General features: G+C 37.6%; 1 pseudogene; it reads right to left on the bottom strand.

Annotated features, from left to right (window-relative positions):
• Positions 1 to 1651: 1651 nt before the first annotated feature.
• Positions 1652 to 19873, bottom strand: part of LOC127543155 (YTH domain-containing family protein 3-like) — a 141278-nt pseudogene continuing 123056 nt past the window's right edge.

Here is a 19873-nt window from a genome sequence, read left to right as displayed (position 1 = left end):
GGGCCCAGTTCATTGTACATCTGTATTTTTTGTCCCACATGTACATACTGTTGGCCATACTCTATAAGGTATTCATCCAAATGCATGTTGAAATCTGGCAGTAGATCTTCTTCATCTAACCCTTCCTTCCTGTGCAGATAAACAGGCCCCACTCCTTTGAGTGGTTACAGATTTCTTCCAGGAGGTTCTGCAATGCCTTGGAGCTTGCTGTACTCCCTGCAATGTCATTTGCAGAGTAGAGCATCTGCGGGACTCCCTAACCAAAAGATACAGGTCCTTTTCCTCATGTCTTCTCTGGGGACAAAATTGGTCATTACAATTACTCAGAGTCTGGCTAGATATGAAACACATGATTCTTTGTTTTATATGATCCTATACATTTCAAATATTCTTTTCCTTCTTCTGTTGATTTATATCAATTACCTGTGTGCTTGTCCCAAGTTCATATAAGCATTCCCATGTTGTTTCATATTTCTCATATTCTCTTTTTTTTTCATGGCAATGGGCATCTACTTTGTTTCCAGGTTTTCACTACCACAGAAAGTGCTGTACTAATATTTTGGTGTCTGCAGAGGTTCTGCTTCTGTTCCACAGTATTGAGATCTCTAGGTCAGAGAGCTATACAACTTAGTGACTTTTCCAGATTGTCTTCCATAGCAATTAGACTAATTCATAGCTCCACTAACAGAATGTGACTTGGCCTAGTTTTAATAAAGTTCATTCAAGCTTGACTGTTCCCATCTTTTTTTTTTCCATTTTTGTCAATTTCCTGAGTGTGAAGTAAAACCAGAGATATTTAAAAATTTGCATTTCTTTTATAAGTGATTTAGAGCAATCTTTCATATGATTTTTGATGCTATTAATTTTTTGAAAATTTTCTTCCTGTCCTTTGACCACCATTTTCCTTTGGGAAATGCACTAGCAGAAGCAGTATAAAAAGAGGTAGGAATTAGGATTGTGGCCTGAATCTGGTAAGATGAAATTCAGCAAGATTAAATATCAAATCCTATAATGAGGTTCAAATTAATGACCTCTTCAAGCACAGAGTAGGGAAGACGTGCTATAAAACACTGATGCTGAATGGTTTTAAAACCACTCCATAGACAGACCAGTTAAAGGACATAGTATTGTTTTTGATTGAAGAATTAAAAACTTGGAGAGTAAAGACTTGCTGCATTTGAATATTATTTATGGCACACTTTTGCTTTTAATCTGTTAACTAGCTAAAAACTGACAGTTAAAAGTACAACAAAGAAAAAGTTGAAAAAGTGTGAATCTTACAACACTGAACCACTTGTAATGGTTGTTACTATTTAACATATTCAAAGAATTAATGAATCCTTACATTCATTCAGACTTTTGTGCCTTACCTAGATTACATAATTACAAAAGATTGTAGATCCTGTTAAAAGCTTGGAGACAGAAGGTACTTGATGAAGTTACAAATCACATGTTTGTTTTGTGAGAGAGTATAAGAGCCCATATGCTGATGAGAACCAATACAAAAAGATTGAGTTTTGTGATAAAGTGTTCAAAGATGTCATGTTGAGGAGGGGAAAAAAAAGCTTTAATAATGTCTCCTTAGTTATAAGAAGCATTTCCTGATTCTACTAATGATGTATTATTGTTCTAGAAAGGCATCTCCAGATAGTTATGGTTTGTTTCTATTTCTCTCCCTACATATGACTACCTCCTCTTCTTGAAACTTTATATGTGCAAAGTTATCAAAGATTGAGGTGGTATGTTTGAAATTAGCAACTATTTTAAGCACTTGCTTAGCTTTTCCTAAGGGCACCTCTTGAGTGGCCCTTGAATAGGTAACTAGTTTGTTGTCATTATTTTCCAAAAGAATATACCACGACTGATTACTGGGGCCATCTTGAACAAAGGTCCATTTCATATCAGACTTGACCTTCCACTCATCCTGAGACCAGCCTCTAGCATATACAATGTAATTCATAACATACATCATCTCAACCACTCGACTAAAGTGTCCACCACCATTCACCCTGAAAAGTCAATAAAGTGGACTTTAACCATTCCAAGAACAGTAAGGTACATCTAAATGCTTATTTTCATAGGATAAGGTGGCAGGCACTGAGGTCATTTCTCAAGATGAACTGCCAGGCTCTACTGTAGAAAGTATATCTTTGATGAGCTGGCCACATTGTTTGAATGTCAAATATATATTTGCCTAAAAGACTATTTTATGAAATAAATCACATAAGACAAGCACTCACAGAAGCAGCAATACAAGGGCACTCTTAAGGTCTGTCTGAAGAACTTTGGAATCAGTTGTGAGCCATGGGAGACACTAGCATAGGACTGCCCAGCAGGGCATGCCTGTGCTCTATGAGCAAAGCAGAACTGCAGTAGCTCAGATGTGCAATGGTCAAACTATTTGCCTTTGACCTGTGGTAGAGACTTCCAAATTTGTATTGGTCTGATCAGCTGTAGCCAGACATACTATACGTTGACTCCGATGTCCTGATGTCATTTTCATCCTCTTTGAGCATGAAGGACAAACAACAACCAATACATTCAGTACTATGCCAAATAGATCATGTTTATCATCTTCAGAATGGCTTTTGATTATAAACACACATCTTTTCTTCAGGTTCCAGTCTAAGATTGTTGGAGATCATAGTTATTTATAGCCTTTAGTTCTGCCAGCGCTAGATGTTCTTCTACTCTGGTTTGTGAAGGACTGACAAGAACAGCCTTTTAACTGAAGTTTTCACCGCCTGCTCTGGTGTTCAGATTGAAACCTACTCCTCTCTGACAGTTCTGCAACTCCTGCAGTTGCTTCTGCTCTACTCAGTGAGTCTGAGCCTAGGGCTGAGGTCTTCGTTGCAGCTGTGGTTGTGGTAACTGAGGCTGCTGTTGGTGTCGCTGGCTTTGTACTGGCGGTAGTGGTCAAATTAATGGCCGATGCTTCTAGATGATAGTCTGAAGAGGCAGAAGAACCTGCTGGTTGGATGAAGCTTTTACCACTGACCCTTTGTCATTCCAAGTTCCAGGAGTCATGTTAGGTTTTATAGGAAGTGGTGTTATATCAGCTCCCCCAATTCCCAATTCCTTGGGTTTAAGTTTTGACTGAGGTCTGGTAGACTTTCTGACAGTGGTAGAACAAGAGGTTGGTGTTGCTGCTGAATTACCAGGAAGAGGGGCACTATTGGCTGCAAAGCTTATCACACCTGTACTGCTCATAGTGGAACCCACAGTTTTTGTCATGCCGGCTCTCACATCACCATCAATTTTCAGTTCAGTCATGCCTTGTTCAGTACTACTAATGCCGGACATCTTGCTCAAAGTTTCAGTGTCAGATGTAGCCAGTTCACCAGTTATGTCTCCCCAAGAGAGCTGGGTGGTAACTATACAAACAGAACTTTGGGTTGATTGCCTCTGAGATCCGCTTGTCTGCCATGTGGAGAAATCTGCATTCCCAGGACAAAGGTTAAGTCCATGCTGACCAAGGAATAGGGGAGAATTTCTTAAAACTCCAGGTTGACTAAACACACCAGGAGGTATATTAAGATGTTCCCCATTGCTTATTTATCCATAGGTTGTCAAATGTGGCATAGGTGACTCTTCAGCTGTGGACCCCGGATGGAGCAAGGTAACTAGACAAGTGTGGATCCGCCCTGGTTGGATTGTCCAGCTGTTACTTTGATTGGGCTGGCAACTTAAACGTGGCTCAGAATCATCCTCATTCACAGCATCTTTCTGGTGAATCAAACCATTTTGTACCGGAACCCTTTTCCCTTGCCCTTTAGTTCTGTGGTCCTACAGCTAGCCATTCTCTCCACTTTAGCACCAAACACAAGCTCGTTGGCTCTACATGCAGCTTGGACCCAATTTCTCTGCTTCTGCTGATTCTGCCCGGAGCTGTGGCGCTACTGGAGTATGCTTGCTCCTGATGGGTAGACCAACATCACCTTTATGGGGCTAACAGCAATGAGGAAGAGATATTGATCTCCAGGCAAGGATGGAAGTCCATCAGGTCTCATCCTGGCTGAGATGTTACCTTCCTTGCCTTCCTGATCCAAGCTAGTGACTGATATCCTTCACCGTGACCCAAGAGCTGCAGTTGCTTTTGCCACGGCTACCTGCTAGGCCTCTTCCCTTACCTGCATTTAACTACTGGAAGAATTGTCATATGAAATGGAGTACCAGACTATCTTAACTTGTCTCCTGAGGAACCTGTATGTGGGTCATGAAGCAAGACTTAGAAGTGAATGTAAAACAACTGATTGCTTTCAGATTGGGAAAAGATAGCTGTACACCGGCACCTTATTTATTTAACTGATATGCAGAGTATGTCACATGAAATACCAGGCTGTATGAATTAAAAGCCGGAATTAAGGTCGCCAGCACAAATATCAACAATGTCAGATATGCAGATGGTACCATTCTGATTGCAGAAAGTAAAGAAGAATTAAGAAGTCTCTTGATGACAATGAATAAGGAAAGTTGGCCTGAAGCTCAACATCATAAAACTAAGATCTTGGCAATTCATCCCATCACTGCCTGGAAGATAGAGGGAGAAGCAGTGGAAGCAGTGTCAGATTTTATATTCTTGGGCTCAAAGATCACAGCAGATAGCAACTGCAACCATGATGTTTAAAGACATTTGTTCCTTGAAAGAAGAAATATGGAAATTCTGGCAGAAATATGGCCAAAAAGCAGAACCTTCACCTTGATGACAAAGATCTGAATAATCAAAGCTATGTTTTTTTCGTTAGCAATGATGAGCTGTGAGAGTTGGACTATAAAGGAAGCCTAGTCCTACAGAGTCCACACTTTTGAACTGCGGTGCTGAAGAAGACTTTTGAGAGTCCTTTGGACATCAGGGAGATCAAATCCATCAAAAGTTAAAGAAATCAATTCAAGCTGTTCACAGGAAAGTCAGATACTGTAACTGAAGCTGAAATACTTTGGCCATATAATGAGAAGACAGAACTCACCGGAGACTTCCTGATGTTGGGAAAGATTGAACGCCAAAGGAGAAGGGTATGGCAGAGGATGAGATAGGCAGATAGTATCATGGAAACATGGACCATGAATCTGGACAGACTTTGGGAGATAAGGGAGGATAAAAAAAAGCCTAACATGCCGTGGTCCGTGTGGGCATTAAGAATCAGTCACAACTGAACAACTGAATAACAACATCATGTGAAAAAGAGAATAGACCTAGAGTGGGCTCCAAAGGACAAGAACTGTGAGCAGGAGTCAGAAATTGCACAGAGGCAGATTTTGACTCAATATAAAGGAAAATCTTGCTAACAATTATAGGTGGCTGAAGATGAACTAAGCACCTGGGGGCAAAGAGTTTCCCATTAGTGGAAGTATTCACTTGGTGTCTGGATGACCTGGTCGAGGATATTGTAGAAGTTCCTGCTTGGGAAGAGGATGAACAGGGGACAGGTTTTAGGAAATTTTGTCTCCTTTTTACATCAGTTGAAATCCTTCATGTATTCTTCACTTTATAAACAGTGGAGACTTCAAGCGGGTTATAAATTGTACGCAACTGCATTTGGATGCTTCTCTGAAATCAACCTAGGTTATAAAGTTCTACCTCAAAACTTAAAAATCTTTTCTGTTCTGGAATGTTTGAGGAAAACACAAGAGAATTTATTCTTATTTCTATCCTCAATAACATTGTTTTATCTGTTTCCTTCAATTTTGTTTTTCATTAGTTGGTGCTATTTTCTTCTATAACTTATATCCACATTGGGGATGCATAATTTTGTTGTCTTTTCCCTTCCTTCACTATTAAAACGGTTCCCAATTATATCATTGTCATTATCATATTCACTGGTGTATTCGACTTCAAAATATATGAAATAAAAATGATATCATTATTTCCTTTTGAAAATAAGAATACAGTTTTCTACCTGTCAGCTTTTAAACCATCTGTTTTGATTTCAGGTAGTGAGCTCGTTTGCCTTCCTACTTTCCCCCACCTGCTGGTGATTGCGCATTTTGTTCCCCAACCATTGGAAACATAAGTTCTTTATGTGAGACTCCCCTTTTTTCTTATTATTTTAGTTAAAGGTTTCGTGTAAGGTCTGACCTACTGATTCAGTGCTAAAGCTACACCCCTTTATACATCCAAAAGAATATAGGCTTCTTCCATGTTTATTTCAGTTTTTGTGAATTAAATGTGAATATTAAAAGAAAATATTTAATTCCATCAAGGATTTATTATTAAAACTTTTCTCTTGACTGAAGGTAGTTCCCTCCCTATATTGAAAATCATCAAATACTTTTTGTATGTTGTTGTTTTAAGAGACTTTAGCTGTTTAATAAACCAGGCTGCAAGCAGAGGCTATAAACTCTTAGGCATTAGCTCTGAAAGAAATTGCTAAAGCTTCCTTATCATTGTAATGTGTTCTGAGTTTTCTCCCTAACTTGTACTCAGATTCAGTTAATTACAGGGCTGCCATGGTTGGTGGCTTCCTCGGTCTCTCAGTTGGCAGTAAATAAATGTTGACACATACGTGTGTATGTGTGTGTGCACGCACGTGTGCCCGAATGTGTGTGTGGTTATTTGAGATGGGAAGCAATGGGAAGGGAAGTAGTAATTAGATATTTCAGGGGGACTTTTTATTATTTATTTAGCAAATGCATTGCTGAACTAAAACTTGCCTTGTGTAAATATGCGGTAATCAGACGAAGCCTCCTTTTCCAGACAGCAGATGTAAATAGTCGTTTGATCCACAAGGCAGGCACTATTTTGGTTAGATAGCCTTTAGTCAAATATGGACATCAATTAAAATTTAGTCCAACACCTAGAATTCTGAGCCTAGCCCCCCACAATTAGCTACCACATTAAGTGGTTTATACCTGAGACTTAATGAGAAACTCCCCACTAAATATAAATCCTATTCATTTCCCTCTATGACTAGTCTATTGCTGGGTAAGGGGCATGTATGCCTGTGTGCGTGTGTAGCTTACTCTTTGGCCTCCCAAGACCTTAATGACCAGCTGGATTTATAATTTGCTATATGCAAATTCCTTTCCACATGAGGAAAATCATACTAGAGTTCTCAGCATGTGTTATGAGGGTCAGCAAAACTAAGCCCTGATGCTGTGAATTTCTTTTATATTTTGTTCCCTAATACATAACATTGTGCTCTCCATGAAGCGCAAAGCAGTAAGGTAGAGTTTTCAATTCCCTCTGGGTAGTGAAACTGAAGCAACTTTCTGAATTACTGGGTAGTTCTTCATATATTTGAGCTTTGGGACATGCATTTAAATGCAGTGACTTTTTCCTTCCCCAGAGCTACCTGGGTAGAAGGCTGGGGGCGGTTAACAAGGAACTCTTAATATGTTAGGATTGACAGAGGGAATGCCTAGCTTCTTGGATATCTGCATTTCCAGATAGATCCCTAAGAACTTGACTGTTTAACCTCCCCTGATAACAGTCATAACCCAGTAATAAGAGCTGATTTTGATATAGCTCTTGAATTTTTGCAACATGCAAAATATTCATTATGGCCCTGGACTCTTATTACAACCCCTCAAAAAAGATTCTCTAGATGTTACTGTCTCTATTTCAGAGATACAGAGACTAAGTAGACTCTTTGTCTCTAGTTTCCCAAGTTGTGATATCAGAATTGAGATTTGGACCCAGGTTTCTTGTAACCTCAAGTCTTGTATTTTTCACTGGTAGTTTATAATGAATTATCTTATTTGTTATTTATGGAATTATTTTTCTTTTGAAGTTGGCATTCGAGTGAAAGGCCATTCTTTCCTTTACCTGGAATGATAAGCCCATTAGTTCCCTTTTGTTTTCTTGACAGAATTGCAAGCCAGGCCTTTCTGATCTTTGTTGCTGCCTAAAAAGGAGCTGCAATTACTTATCACCTCTTCCCTTACTCCTCCTAGGTTTTTAAGGCACTATATGAATATAATGGAGTCCATTTGGGAATTCATCCTCTTTTCCATAGATCCTAGATCTTTTATCCTAGGCAGAAGCCTACTAGGGGAATGGAAGAACTGGAATGTGTAAACCTCCCTAAATCTTTTGGTTCTATGACTTTTTACTCCTCTATCAATCACCCATATCTCCTTTCACTTGTTCCTCCACCTATGGCCTTGGGTGTTCTTTCACTGTAAGGCCTTTCTTGTGAATTTTATGTAAAAAGACAATCTTTCATTCTACACGGTCATTTGAAAAGTTGTTTTCTACTTGGATAAGAGAAAACTACTGTAATACAAAATGAGATACTGTTTTTACATAGTTCTCTTGATCTTGAAAGAGAAGGGAAAGAGTGATTTTGTCATCAAGTCGCTTTAATTTGTAACTCATAGTCATAATAACCTGAAACTTTTGCAGCATCTGCACATAAGAAAGTTCAGTAAACAGTGTTGCTTAGTGATTCTGCTAGTTGATTCTTGCTGTTTGGGTCCCCATTATAATCAGATTTTAAAATCAAGATCCCCCTTCATCTGCATTGAGTTTCTTTAGATTGTCAAGTGCTTTTCTAAATAGGTTGGTGGAGTCGAATGCTTTCCTAGATGAAGCCATGACCTAGTTTTCCAGGAACATAGATTGACCTTGTCCCTACTGAGTGCAGGAAGCTCCCCACTGGGCCTCTCTCATCTGGGAACACAAAGGTTAGGATCTCCCAAATTCACTCATCACCTGAAAAACCATATTCCCCTCTTCCCTCTGGTTTTTCCAGCATTTTGCAGATATGTGATAGTAAAATCACACTGTAGACAAGTCTAGGAGAATTGTAGGGGCCCCAGAAATTTAAATGGGTAAGGAAAGTGATTTCAACATCATGACTACACAGTAATTAATATATCATGCTGAATGTTACTCCTTCATAGAGTACATATAAATAACTATAAAAGCAAGTGTCTGCTTATAAAGGGACCAAACATCACTTTGAAAACAATGTATAAGTCCCAGTAATTTCCAATAGCATATGACTTCCTATTTAATGAGATTCATATGCCTTTAGTAATTTGGTAGGAATCAAAATCTCAAAAAGTTTAATTTGCTCATTGAAGGTTCTGGAAGTTAGCGTCAGTACTTGTCTCTTATTGATTAGTTTGACTCTAGGTTTGAGAATAGATGACCATCATTTTAAAATTCCAGTCTTAGAGGCAAGGTGAATAATGGATCAACCTTCATTATCACTGCCAATATTGATTTTTTCTCCCTAATGTATGTAATGTGGAGGACTTGATTGAACTAGCCTAAGTTGTGTTCAGGATAGTCTCAAGAAACCTGAGGTCCCAAGTTTTATGTCTGATATCAAGAGAAGGGTAGAAAAGCAGAAGTTGGCGTGCTAAATGTAGTTAAAATGAAAAGCTAGGAGTATTTGGAAAGAACTATGAAGAGTAGGGCTTCCTGAGAAATAGAATACTCAAGAAGCTTGCCTAGAGTATTTAGAATGTTCAGAAATCATTGTCAAGAGAAGATTTTAAAAGGTCCTAGTTCCCTTTTCCAGAGAAACCTGAGAGAAACCAGAAAATCAGATGGCCAGAGGGACAATTTCAAAAGTCGCAAGCATTTCACAGTGGCATTGCCCTTTTGGTTTCAAAGACAATAACAGAGTGTTTGAGGGAAACTTATTTTACTACTCCATCTCCTCCACAGCCTCTCCCTCTTCCACATACATGTTGCTGCATGCTACAACCTTGGTTTAAAGATTCTCCCGTAGTAAAACCTGATAAAATTGTAAGAAGTCATGTTTGCTGCCCCTTCTCTGTTGGTTCAGTTATAAGGGCTCCTCTCTTTACCTGTGTCCATGTATTCCTATACTAGGCTATTTGTGCATCCATAAAAATGACAAGCTGTCAAGCAAACCAGTTACAATGACTGGGTCGTTACTACCACATGTGAAGCCTCAGAGCAGAGCTCTTGTCCTCCTCATTTCCTGGAATTGGCACCAACAAACCAGAACTAGCTAAGTTCTCACCCGAGAAAATGTCCAAAAGGCTTCATCGTTCTTTTGTAACACTTTCTTCCATTGGAACAAAACGGTGAGAGATTGTTCCTATGAGGAGGACTTTTGCTTTTGTTGCTTCTAAATCTATTAAATATGAGTGTGCAGATTTGTAAATGGTCCATGTTGCCTGAAAAAGTGACTATGATTTTATCTGGTGCGTGATGTTTCCCGATGTTGACAGTCCATAGTGGAAAAATACCTTGAACCATGAAATAATCGAGGAAATAGCTGACATGTCAGGTTTACAAAGGATTTTACCTACATTATTTTATTTAATGCCTGTAGCAACCCTGTGGTACAAGTACTAATATAATTATACACACACACACACACACACACACACACACACACGCATGTGTATATTTCATGACTAGAGAAATTAAATGACCTCTCTAGGTAATTCTCATAGAGACACAGTAGGGGGATTCTAGCCTCGGTCTTTTCTGAGTCTAAGTCCAGTACCCTTTTCACTAGATTGGATTGTAGCCATGTTTAATGTGCCATGAAGAAAAAGATTTTTGTGATTTTCAGAAATTGACTCCATCTCATATAGGAAATAACTAAGATTAAGTTAATTATATCAGGCAAATAAAAAAAGGTATAGATTTAATCTAGGCAACTATTTTTATCTAAAAGAATGTAATCTGAGGAAGAATATAATAGTGTAAGAAGATCTAGTTTCTATGGAAGGTAAACCTCAGCAGGGTATCTTGCTCTTTTTAAGATTCAGAAGGAGCAGATGAGGGAGGGAGGGAAGAAGGGAGGGAGGGAAAGAGAGAGAGAGAGAGAGAGAGAAAGAGAGAGAGAGAGAGAGAGAGAGAGAGAGAGAGAGAGAGAGAGAGAGAGAGAGAGAGAGCAGAGCCCCAAATCGAATCAGGATTGGGACAATAGGAGCTCCTAAGCTTGAGGCCATAGTAGTTAGTTATTAAGTAAACATTTATTAATCACCTACTGTGCATCAGGCATGGTACTAAATCCTGGAGATACAAAAAAGAAGGGAAAGACAAGTTGGGTGCTCAAGCCATTCATAATCTAATGGGAAGACAACAAGCAAACAAATATGTACAAAGATGCTATATATAGGAAAGGAAATAATTAAAGAGAGAAGGCGCTAGAATTGAGAGGGGTTAGGAAAGGTTTCCTGTAGAAGATGGGATTTTAGGTGGAATCTGAAGGAAATCAGTGAAACCAAGAGATAATCATGTGTTGGGAGAACATTCCACACATGGGAGCCCAAAAAATGTTTCTAGTTGAGAGCCAGAATGTCTTTTTAATGGATCAGCTAGGAGACCGATGTCACTGGATTTATTGAAGAATACATGACAGGGAGGAAGGTGTGCCAGGAGTGGCTGCAAAGTATTTTGTGTTTGATCCTAGAGGTGATAGGGAGCCACAACAGTTTATTGAGTAGGAAAGTGATAGCTTGGACTTGTGCTTTTGGACAGAGGTATCAAATAAGCAGAATAAACCATGTATTGCTCACTGTATTCCTGAGAGAAGGAAATTAGATTAAAATGTTATTCAGATACGTTTAATAAAATAAAAATACAATAAAACATAAATAATAGCCCATTTTAAAATTAAATTGATGTTGTCCATAGGAATTCTTATATGTGGATTAATGAATTCTGTTCTCTTTTTTATAATAATACCTTTTTATTTTTCAAAATACATGCAGATAGTTTTCAACATTCATCCTTGAAAAACTGTGTTCCAAAATTTTCTCCCTCCCTCCTGCCTTCCCATACACAGCAAGTAATCCAATATAGGTTAAACATGTGCAGTTCTTCTAAGCTTATTTCCACATTTATCATGCTGCACAAGAAGAATCAGATCAAAAAGGAAAGAAAAATGAGAAGGAAAAAAATAACCAAGAAAACAACAACAGAAAAAAGGTAAAAATACTATCCTGTGATCCTCATTCAGTCCCCATAGCCCTATGTCTGGGTACAGATGGCTCTCTTCACCACAAGATCATTGGACCTGGCCTGAATCATCTCATTGTTGAAAAGAGCCACAACCATCAGAATTGATCATTGTATAATCTTGCTGTTGCCATGTATAATGATCTCCTGGTGCTGGTCATTTCTTATAAAACAATACTATTCTATAACATTCATGTACCATAACTTATTCAGCCATTCTCCAGCTGATGGGCAGCCACTCAATTTCCAGTTTCTGGCCACTACAACAAGGCTCCCACAAACATTTTTGCACATGTGGGTCCCTTTCCCTCCTGTAAGATCTCTTTGGGATATAGGCCCAGTAGGAACACTGCCGTATCAAAGGGGATGCACAGTTTGATAACCCTTTGGGCATTGTTAATGTCCTCTACTTTTATTTGAGTTTGATATCACTGCTTTAGGAAAATCACAATTCCTTTTTTTTTTCTGAAGCAACTGGGCTTGAGTGACTTGCCTAGGATCACACAGCTAGGAAGTGTTCAGTGTCTGAGATCAGATTTGAACTCAGGTCCTCCTGACTTCGGGGCAGGTGCTCTGTCTACTGCACCACGTAGCTGCCCCAGAAAAATTACTTTAATGGCTGAATGGAAGATGTACTGGCGTGGGAAGAGACTTGAGGCAGGCACACCTACCAGTAGTTATTGCAGTACTTCAGGTGCGAGGTAGTGAAGGTCTGCACCAGGGTGTTCACAATATCAGAAGTGAGAGAAGAGGCATATATGAGAAATGTTGCAAAAGTCAAATTGGTAGGCCTTGATCATATGCTTGATTTGGGGATAAGAAACAATGAGGAGTCAGAGGTAACATAGGTTGTGAACCTGAAGTAGTGGAGGATGTTGTGGCCACCTGCACTAATTGAAATAATAGAAGGAAGTCAGAATTTATGGGAAGGAAGTTAAGTTCACTTTCGGACAAGGTGAGTTTGAGATGTCTTCTAAGCATCCAGTTTGAGATGTCTGAAAGGCGGTAATATAAATGAGAATGGGAATCAGTAGATCGAAAAGACAAAATAGGGAGATTTGAGAATGTCAGCATGGAGATGATAGTGGCCTTTTTCATATAAATTCTACGTAAATGATATACTTGCTATTGTAGAAGTTTGGCACTATTCTTACATATAGTAATTTGGGAAATTCCAGGTGTGCTTGTGTAGAAAGCTTTTTTCTAAAAGAAAATCATTTTATATTATTGGATAAAGGGCCCAGGTATAGTTGGCGGATTGTTCTTATGGAATCAGTATAATTATTCCACAAGGCATCTCAAAATTCTTACAATATTTTTCACATATTTAATAGATTTCATTCAGAAGATGTCAGAATTAGAACATCCACCAAAGCTGAGCAAAAGCCAAAAGGAAAAAGTGACTATAGTTCTAGATCACTTGAATTATCCAACTGTATGTGACTCTTGTTTCTACCTAGGATAATACTTTGTGAACCACATTTAGTAGGGGGTATCGGCAAATAGCAGTGTTGTGATTAAACCTCCCCTCCAGGGAGGGATTTTATTTTTTTCTATATAGAGGACAATTTAGATAATGACTAACAAAGCAGTCTTATCACTTATAAAAGTATACTTACTAATATTAATAAAGATTCTGAGCTTATGGTACTTGATATTCTGTTACAAATAGTTGGTACTCTGAAGAAATTCAACCAACGTGTGACTTGAGTTTATGATGTATAGCTTAGCCTCCATTTTCCTTCCTTTCTTTTCCCTGTTTTCTGTCTTCCTCACCTTTCTCTCTTCTCAACTCAATTTTCTCCTGCCTTTTACTACTTTGTTCTCCTTTCCTTATTTTCCTTTTTTCTTACTTCTCTCTCCCCACATTTTGCTTTTTCTTCTGTCTTCTCACTTCCCTTTTTTCATATTGCCCATCTCTCCTTTTTTGATCATTTTAAATGTGAATTTTTAACTTATTTTTCCATTTATTTTTTACTTTATTTTTCACAATTATATATAAAATAAATTTTAACATTTGTTTTTAAAACTTTTAATTCCAGTTTCTCTCTGGAATCTGCCAGAAGGCAGATGTGAAGTTATGTGAAACATTGCCATAAAAGTCATCTTGCAAAAGAAAATAGGTAGCCCCCCAAAAAACACCAAAGAAAGAAAGTTGGAAAAAAAAAGTAAGCCTCAGTCTATATTCAGATACAATCAGTTCTTTCTCTGGCTATGGATAGCATTTTTCATCATAAGTCCTTCAGAGTAATGATCTGCTTGGCTTGAATTTGTACCGTCAACAACTGATATTGTGTTACCACTTAATAAATGCTCTAACTTTACTTGTAATACATATTATATTACATCCGAATCTGTATTCTGCATTTTTCTGATGGATGTTGAAAAGTTGGAATATGTCTAGAGGAAGGCAACCAGGATGTTGAGGAGACCAAGCCCCTTAAGAACTAAAGGACCTCTGATATTTATTTAGGCCAGAGCTGCCTTCAAGTATTTGAAGGGCTGTTATATGAAAGAGGTATTAGACTTAATCTTTTTGGTCTCATAGGGTAGAACTAGAAATATTTCAAATTTGAAAGGAACAGAATTCAACTTAAAACAAAGATAAATTTCCTAACAATTAGTGCTATCCAAAAATGATCACTTACTGATAATGTCATGTGTTAGACTTTTGTTTGGTGAGGGCTGAAGGGATCTTTGTTTCCTTCCCTTATTTAGGTTGGTTATTCACTCTTCCTCACATGGGATGATTACTTCAAAAGTTATCTGAATATTATTCTTTTTTTAAAGCACAGCTCATGTAACACCTGTTCTGGGAAATATTGCCTGTTACTGAACTCTAGCCCTTCTACAAGATATATTTCATCACTGTTATCTTTATATGCTTATATTTAGTTTATCTGTTTTCCTTTACATCCTCTAATGTTAGTAATTTTGCCATGTTATTATTTGGTAATCTGAGGGATATAAAATTAAATGTCATAGTTACTTTAATTTGTTTTTTTTCTAATTTTTTTTGTGATCTGAAGTATTTTTTTCCATGTAGCTATTGATAGCTCGATCAGTAAATGATCTTTAGTGTTTCTCCTTTTCTGCATTGTGTTGATGGTTTATGTCCCCAGTGCAAAATTCCAATATATGATCAGTGTATTTAAAGGTGCCATGCATGGCTTAGCAGTCTGCAAACTCATTCCTGTTCCCATTCAGTAATTGTCAGAGTTGTACTATCACTATTTTTTCTAAAGTTCTGTTTAGATATTTAATTTCTTTTTCATTTCCCTTTTGGTTAGCTATTTCTATGTGTGAAAGTGAAAGAGGTACATTACTGTCCTCCCTTTTATAATTTTACTATTTCTCCCTGCTTTTGATTAATTTATATTTTAAGTAGTTAGATACCATGTTATTTAGTGCATATATATTGATTGTATTTATATTGACTTAACATCAAAAGTGCTTTTATACATAATATAGTTTCCTTATTTATCCCTTTTCAAGATATCTGTTTTACTATAGCCTTATCTGAAATCAGTAGCTGGTCATACTTTTTGGAGTTTACTTGAACTCCAACCCCTAATTGTAAATTTTTATGAATCTTTATATTTCGAATATATTTCTTGTAATCAAAGTAGCGTCAGATTCTGTTTTCTAATCCATTTTCCTATCTTATTTCATCTTATGGATGAATCCAACAATTTGTGTTCATAGTTATTATTATTACTTATTTATTTCCCTCCATCCTGTCTTCTTGTATGTTTTTCTGTCTCTCTTTACAAATAAAAAAGTGATAAAAATGAATCTTCCTTATAGTTATCAATAAACGAAGCAATCTGTTTCTGCCATGATTTAGCTCTTCCCTTTGCCTCATCTCCTAGCATAGGTTTTTTCCCCCAATTGTTCTTCATTTCATTAATAACCTCTTTTTGCTCCCCAGTCCAACACTGGAGTTTGTTTCACTCATGACTATTTCTTCACCTATCTTGTGTTAAAGATCTCTCTCCCCATCTCTTTGCATGATGTACGTCTACATCATGTTCTATGTGTGTTTGTATGCAAGTATACATCAGAGAGACATAGCCAGACATAGACACTGAAAGACAGACAGACAGATATGAACGCACAAAGACAAAGAGACAAGAGACAAAGACAGAAATACAGAAAGACCAAAAGAAACAGGGAGTGTGTATTTTTCTTGGAGACTGTGCTTGGATTTTGTGTGGATATTCTCTGATTCTGGGCTTACTTCTTCGGCTTCTTCTTGTATAAGGGATTTTCTCATTGTGTTTTTTCTTCTATTTATTCATATCCCTAGCTTCCTTGTGCTTGGCTCAGGTTTCATGTTCATACTGCTAGATGATATAGGCATGCCTACCTTGGTACTGAGTTTAGTGACTAAGATGAAGTTCCACCTTCTATAATAACACTCTGGCCTTGGTCCCTGCTGATTGTGGCCCAGATTTCTTGGACTCGGTTGATCAAAGGCTACCTGGATGATTCACCAGACTTTTTTGTGCTGTGGTTAGTCATCTAGGGTCAACCTTAAGTGGACACTGTCCCCTTACCTCTGGCTTTTTGTTTGCCTAGCTGTCTTCAGAACTCAATGCTCACCTTCTACAAGAGGCCTTTCTCAATCAGGCCAGTGTCTACTGCTTTCTTCTGTTAGATTTTTTTCCCTCAATATATCTTGTATATATGTCTTAATTTACATTTCGTCACCTCCATTAGGAAATGTGCTCCTAGAATCTAGGCACTGGAGTTAGATTTTTTAGGCACAATGGATCTCTGGTTATCTCCTGCAGTCCTGTTATTTTTTTTTGTAGATAGGAAACTGAAGTGTAGATACAAGTTTGCACTGGTTATATTAGAAGCTCAATTCAAACTGAGGAACTCTGATGATGGATCTAATATTTTTATTTATTACAAGGCTGTGAAGATTAACCTCATTAAGTTGCTTTAATAACATATCTATATTATTGTCCATAATGAGTCACTGGACAAGGATCTTATGTTTTAAGTATTAACATCCAAATTATTACTTATAGACTATCTAGAAACTATGAGATTCTAAGCACTCTTGACCCTCTTTATCATCATCATGGAAGAATACACGGGATTAAGGGTCATATCTTACTTTTTTTTTAATTTCATGGCTTACTGTAGCCAAAAACAAATGGATAGCTGATAGGTGATGTGCCCCTCTGTACTTAGCTGAGCAAGGCCTTGCAAAGTGGACACTCTATTGCTGGGAGTACATTTGAATCCTTTCCAACATTGGAGAGCCTGCCAGGGACTCCACTCTGCTGGCACAGTCTTTGAGAACCCAGGGTCATCTTGATGTCACAGTGAAGCTAGGGAATATATAATAACATAATTAGGTCCTTATAGAACTTATAGGCTTTTTTTGTGGAGATAAAATTTGATTTAATTCCTAAAGAGAGTAACAGAGAGGAAAGATGAGGTCATTGTAGATGGAAATAGTGTTCTATACAAATGCTAAAGCTTTCGAAGACTTACAATTTTTCACAATAAAAGTTGTTCTAATAGACTTAAGTTTTTTGAGAATGAAGTAAAATTCAGAAAGGAAAAAATAAAAGTATCAAATCATTTCTAAATCGAGAAAAATAGATGTTTCAAAAATATACAATTTAGTATATATAACTTTACAGGAATTCTCCATGCTGCTGAGATTATTGAGAATTCAGTTTTTTTAAGCAACCATTAACTGAGATATCACTGTATCAATATGGTGTAAAGATGGAGGTTTTTAATAACTCCATAGGTTAGAAAGAAAGCTTCAGTAGTCATTTTTCTCTTATTGTTCAGGCAGAAGTGTTATCACATTAATATAGTTAATTTGAATTCCAGATTAATTATGACAACTTTAGAATTATGAAAGGACCCTGGCTGGCTGTGTGGGTATTAAGATTACTGTGTGGGTTGGGACTCATTAGCCGATTGTTACAAAAATACTGCAAAGAGCATTTCGAGAAGTAAGAACACTTCCAAAAAAAAAAAATGGAGCTTCGCTTCAGAGGAAGTGTGGCCTAGTGGAACAGGCATAAAAATAGAAAAAAGAAATCCTGAGTTTTCCTCTTATTACCACTGGCTCTCTACAACTGTAGGCAAGTTATGTAACCTCTTCATCTCTCATAGCCTTCCTCACTAGAGCCTGGCAACTTGAATATGTTTCAGAGATTATAGAGAATTATTCATGAATACGACAAGGAAATCTTAAATTTTTGCAGTGTTCTAGTCCAGACCTGTTATTTCATCAGTGTAAGGAACTCCCCAGGGAAGGAACTCCCTCTGTGCAATGCAGATCAGTGCCTGCCTCTTCAGTCTTAGAAAATGATGTAGGCACTGAGAGGATATGTGACTTGATTCAGTGCCATAGAACCAATATGAATTAGCTAGAACACAGACCCTCATCCTGACAAGGCTGTTAAACCTCTCTTCAACCTGCAATCTTTGTTGATTGCTTGACAAAAAAAACCTGTGCCCTCCCTCCTAGTAATACTTCCTAAAATTAAAACAAAAAAAAGACTTTGTACATCTACATCAATTATCTGTGGAGGCCCCACCTTTTTATTCATGCTTAAGTTTGGAGGGAGAAAGCAGATCCAGAAAATCCAGGTGAATTATGGTGGAATTGTCCTGCATCTACTCTACTACACGTTTGGTGCTATCCTTCACTCTACTAGCACTAATTCTTAACACAGAGGTACCTAATTATATGTCTGACTTAAATTCCAAATTATAGAACGGATGGGTTTGAAAACAATGAAATGCAAAGATTTACATTACAAAGATATATCAGGAGAACATATTACTAAATAATAATCTCTTTTATCAAACTTTTTTGATTTCTTTGGCCATTTTATAAAGCCAGAGAGTATCCCAGTGTAAATATAAGTTGGGGAGTTGTAGATTTGCTTGAAGGAGAATATTCTTGTGTTATACTATTCCTATTACAACTATGACTATGACCATGACCATGATAATGAGTACTACTACTACTATCACTACCATTGCTGCTGCTGCTGCTGCTGCTACTACTACTACTACTACTACTACTTTGACTAATTCACATTTATATGGCAGGTTAAGGTTTACAAAGAACTTTTTTCTATGTCAGTTCATATGGTCTTTATATTATAGTATATTGTCCATAATGAATCAGCAAAACTAGTGCCATACTAGGCCACAATGAGAATGGTACACTATAGATCAAAGGAGGTGGCAGTCCTGTTAGATCCTGCACAGCTCAGATGTTTGTTCTTGGATATCTCATTTCACCTACTCAGATACACAATCTCTTTTTTTAGGGCCCTTAGAGCACAACTATTGAGTCCAACCTGTGGCTAATCAGTATCCCCAACCGTATATCCAACATATCACCATCCCCAATACTTAGCACAAAGCCTGGCGCATGGTAGACGCTTAATAAATATTTATTGGCCAAATGAATCCATTACCTCATGAGGCACAATGATGAGGATGTTAATAAGCTGAAGCACATAAAGAAGAGGGAGGTGAGGAAAGCAAGGACTTCACTGGACTTTATGACTTATAAGCATCATTCACAAGGGAGCGAGGATCTTGATCACAGTATCAAAGCAGAGAGGAACATTGATACTTCTGGAGTTGAGGGGCCCTTCCTTTATAAAGACTAGAGCACAGACAAGGAAACAAGGTGACCATATCTGTCCCAGGATCACACCACCTTGGAAGCAACAAAAACTTATAAACCCCCAGCACATTTCCGTAGTATTTACTGTGTGCCAGGCACTGTGATAAGCACTTTGCAAATATTATCTCATTTGATCCTCATTTTGGAGTTTCTTTGAGGAGGTCAGCAGTTGATTTTTTCCTATTTCTACTTCACCCTCTGATTCTAGGAGATCTGAGGACCTTCCTTCTTTTCTTCTTTTAAAATAACTTTTTATTCATGTTTTCTGTTTCTTATATTACCATAGTATG

The sequence above is a fragment of the Antechinus flavipes genome, chromosome X, assembly GCF_016432865.1.
Source record: "Antechinus flavipes isolate AdamAnt ecotype Samford, QLD, Australia chromosome X, AdamAnt_v2, whole genome shotgun sequence".
NCBI classification, from domain to species: Eukaryota; Metazoa; Chordata; class Mammalia; order Dasyuromorphia; family Dasyuridae; genus Antechinus; species Antechinus flavipes.
The sequence above is the reverse complement of the archived record's forward strand: the minus strand, read 5'-3'. Positions and strand labels throughout refer to the sequence as shown.